Raw genomic sequence first — 3,996 nt, 5'->3', positions numbered from 1 at the left:
AGGTGCTGGCTTGCAGAGGGCACTAGGTCCGTGGGCCACCTGACTGCTGAGTGGCCTTAGGTGTGGTGACTGTGTTGGGATCATGGTGTTGGAAATTCTGGGATGGTTCCCCAGAGACAGAGCAGGACCTGGAGTTTGCCGGGAGGGAGGAGGGGTCAGGGCCGAGGGGACAGGGTGCAGAAAAATGGGATGAGGGGCCAGGGTGGGTGAGAGGGCCCCGTGGAGCTGGGTCATGAAGGCAAGGGGTCTGAATGGGCAGGGCACCGGAGCCACTTAGGTTTCCCAGGAAGGGAGATGAGACCTACCTGTTCCAGACCCCTGCAGGCGGCTTAAGTGGAGAAAGGAACCCCAAGGGCCGGGGGACACAGGCCAAGGGTTCTGGCCAGAAGCCTCAGCGGGAAAAAGTGACTGATGATGCCTGTCAGGCCACAGGCTCGGTTCTCATGTGACATCTCAAGTGCTCGTGGAAGGGGCACCTCCCCCATCCTGCAATGAACCCCCAGGGAGTGGGAGCAGCTCACCTGGTGAAAGGCGGCCTCTAATACCTGCTGAAGTCTGGAGGCCTGGGGCCTTGCCTTGGCTGGAAGGGAGGCTTGTGACTGTGGAAGCCGTGACCAGCAGCCCCTCATCCCACACCCCTGTGAGCTCCTAACTCCGGGCAGGGCTCACGACTCATCCACATACAGGAACCTTCACCCAAGGGCAGTGGTTCAGGGCCATTTTCTGGTGAACAGCCGCCCTTATGTCCTGTACCAGGTCACCCGCAGGACCTCCTTCAGGTCCTCTATAGTCTGCTTTTCCACTAAGCTCCCCTCCCCCACCACGCGGCTGAAAAGCTGGGGACCCTTAGGCAGGGCTCCCCAGGTGGCTCAGATGGTAAAGATTCTGCCTGCAACGGGTGAGACCCAGGTTCAATCCCTGGATCGAGAAAATCCCCTGGAGAAGGGAATGGCAACCCACTCCAGTATTCTTGCCTGGAGAATCCCATGGACAGAGGAGCCTGGCAGGCTACATACAACCTGTGGCGTTGGCAAAGAGCTGGACATGACTGAGTGACTAAACTTAGGCTAAAGGAACGGGGTCACCTCTGGGGAAGGAAGGCTCAAAAGACCCTAGGGGTGCCAAGCTGCTGCCTGTGGGCTCCATCCTCAGACCACCTGGAGGGCTCCAGCATCCATGTCTGGGGATGGGCAGGGTGAGGGCCTCCACACCTGCCAACCACTGGCCCAGCAGCCAGAGGCCTGGCAGCAGCAGCTCCCGGCCAGCAGGGGGAGCCTGCAGACCTTGCTGTCCAGGGGCCAGGTCCAACCTCAGGCTCAAGAAGATGGGGGAGGCGGTCAGGGGTAGATGGGGGCGTGGAGAGACAGCCACCTACCCCAGACCCCAGGTGACAGAAGAGCTGGGAGCTCTGAAAACATCCAAGTTCAGAGGCTCCCGGGGTTGACCTGAAGCTCAGGGTCTCGCTGCCCATTAGCAGCCCCTCTAGACCTGGAAGCCCCATTGCAGCTTTTTGGACTACCTCTGGTCACCTGCGTGGGAGGGTCAATAAAATGCACAACCCCTGGGACGCCTGGCCTTCAGGCAGTGAAACCACCAGACATGCTCCACAAATGCCTAATAGGACGCAGAGCCCAAAAGAAGAGTTGGTTTCCTTCCAGCCTCAAATGGAACAAAACCTAACTCAGAATTCCAGATTTTACAAATAAATAACTCACCAGGGGTGTGATGGGAATACCTTGGCGGGGTGGGGGGGGGGTGGGGGGAGAGACCCGAGTGCTGTATGACCTTGGACAAGTTACTTTACCTCTCTGGACTGGCTGAGGCCCTGGCTCAGTAAGTCCCCTTTCAGTGCCCCTCCCCAACCATGTAGTGACCGTTCTTCCAGCCCCAGCCCAGCTAGAACTTGGTCTGGAGATGGCTTCCACATTTTGAAAATACCCCAAATCGTGACCAATCAACATGTCTGTCCTCAGGCCCATTTAGGCTCTGAGAGTCCAAGGACGAGCTGGTAAAGAGTGGAAGTCACACAGGTGTGTGTGGACCAGCTGTACTCTGAGGGGAGAGGGGCTCTAGGAAAGGAACCCACTCGACCAAGCCCCATCTTTCCACCCGTCACTGTGTTCATGGTTTTCTCTGAGATTAATATTCTCGGAATAACTAACTTCACAGCCCACCTCTAAATGTCTGTTAGCTCTAAAAGTCAGTGGTGGTATCTGCTGCCACTGCCTCGGGGCAGAAGAGCAGTCGCTCAATGAACCCTGAGTCAGCTTTCCACCCACTCTTCTGCAATGTGTGAGCACCTGTCAAAGTGTAAATGTGCTGGAAGCAGACAATACCTGCAGTTGTATTCCTCACCAGGGTCAGCTGAGGTCCAAGACTCTCATTTTGCAACAGAGTTACCTGTAGTGCTGGTGAGCGAGAATCTAGGGCCCCAACCTCAGGAATCTAGAAGCTCCTTGACAGAGAAGTTGACTATTAGCATTTCCCAATTTCTGGAGCTGAGTGCCAGGAGCTATTTACATGTCACACCCCCGGGCACTGCTCGAAACCTTCCCCACAGCACCCCACACACATACCTGCACGGAGGCAGGTGCTCATACAAGCGGCTCCACACGTCACAAGGTGAAACCACAGAGAAGACTGTCTCCTGAACCTCCTGGCTCTGCCTCCGAGGCTGATTCTTCACCAAGGCCGTCTGGGGCCTGCAGTGCTTCTCGGGCGCCTATCCATACAGTCACTGAGAGCACTGCTTTGCAGTAGAGAAATTTAGGATGAAAGAATGACAAGCAGCCTGTATGTCACCAGTGGCCAGCACCATTTTCTAGATAATCTGGAAAGAAGTATTTTGATCAAAGCATAACCTTTTTTTGGCTCCCAAACAAGAGAAGAGATAACAGCCTGGCATTTAGATAAACATTTGGAATAAGAACGACTTCCAAATATATACCAACCTTTTCATTCAATCAGAGGAGGAAGGAGCCGTGATCTTAACTGTAATTGTCTGAAATAGCCAAGCCTCCCCACCTAACCACACATGTGGAAGGCAAAATCCTTTATTCCCAAGTCACGCGTGAATAATTACACAGGAGAGAAGTTAAAAATGCTTCCTTTATTACATAAAGCCAGTACTGCTACTTCTAAATTCCACCGTTTGTGGGTCTCTAGGTGCTCAGTGTTATGCCTGTGATGTGAAGGACAGTCACTTCCAGGGTGCTCAGCGCGGCTTCCCGTGTCGTCCATCATACCTGCTCCACACCGCATGTACAGTTGCAAGCTACTCTAGGAGAGGAAGTTCTCCCGGGCCCTAGAGTAAAAGTAACATTCTTCCATACTTTATCATACCAGAAGCAACAAAGTTCTGAAGGAGACATAATTAGTTAAAGACAGCACAGAGTCACAGTCTGTCAATACACCACCCTCACCGTTTTTCATTAACAAAGTGGGTTACGCTGGAGCCCAGGTCTGCTTTACAATTCGCTGTTATAAGATGGTGCACACTCTCCTGAATCCAGGGTGCAAGGCCACTCTCAGAACAGCCTCCCGACCAGCCCTGTGAGTGAGTGGCCCCAGGTTCGCGAGTGGCTTCCTCTGCCAACTATGGGCTGCAACAGCGCTCTGCAAGGTCAGCACTGGTTCGAAGCCTACACCTTTCAAGGCAGTCTCTACCATGTATTCAGTAGAATCACCAAGTTAGGACTTTAGTGCTGTTACATGTTGTGAGGAGAACTACTTTCCGTGATTCAGTTTAGCTCAACAGAATAAAGAAATTTGGGCCAAAATTACAACCAGATTATGACCAAATCTCTAAGCAAAAAAGAAAAAAGTAAATACCTGGTGAGGTTAACAAAGATGCAGTAATTCTCTTCATGTGGCCACCTACTGGTTTGTGAACTGCACTATTAAATATTAAAAATTACGAGCTTTAACAAAAATGTTTATAACAAGCCAACTCATCCAAACAGGCATTTGGCCAGTAAGAAGTTAATTTCACACCAA

The sequence above is a fragment of the Bos indicus genome, chromosome 13 (genome assembly GCF_029378745.1).
Source record: "Bos indicus isolate NIAB-ARS_2022 breed Sahiwal x Tharparkar chromosome 13, NIAB-ARS_B.indTharparkar_mat_pri_1.0, whole genome shotgun sequence".
Classification (NCBI taxonomy): domain Eukaryota; kingdom Metazoa; phylum Chordata; class Mammalia; order Artiodactyla; family Bovidae; genus Bos; species Bos indicus.
This window is presented reverse-complemented; position numbering follows the sequence as displayed.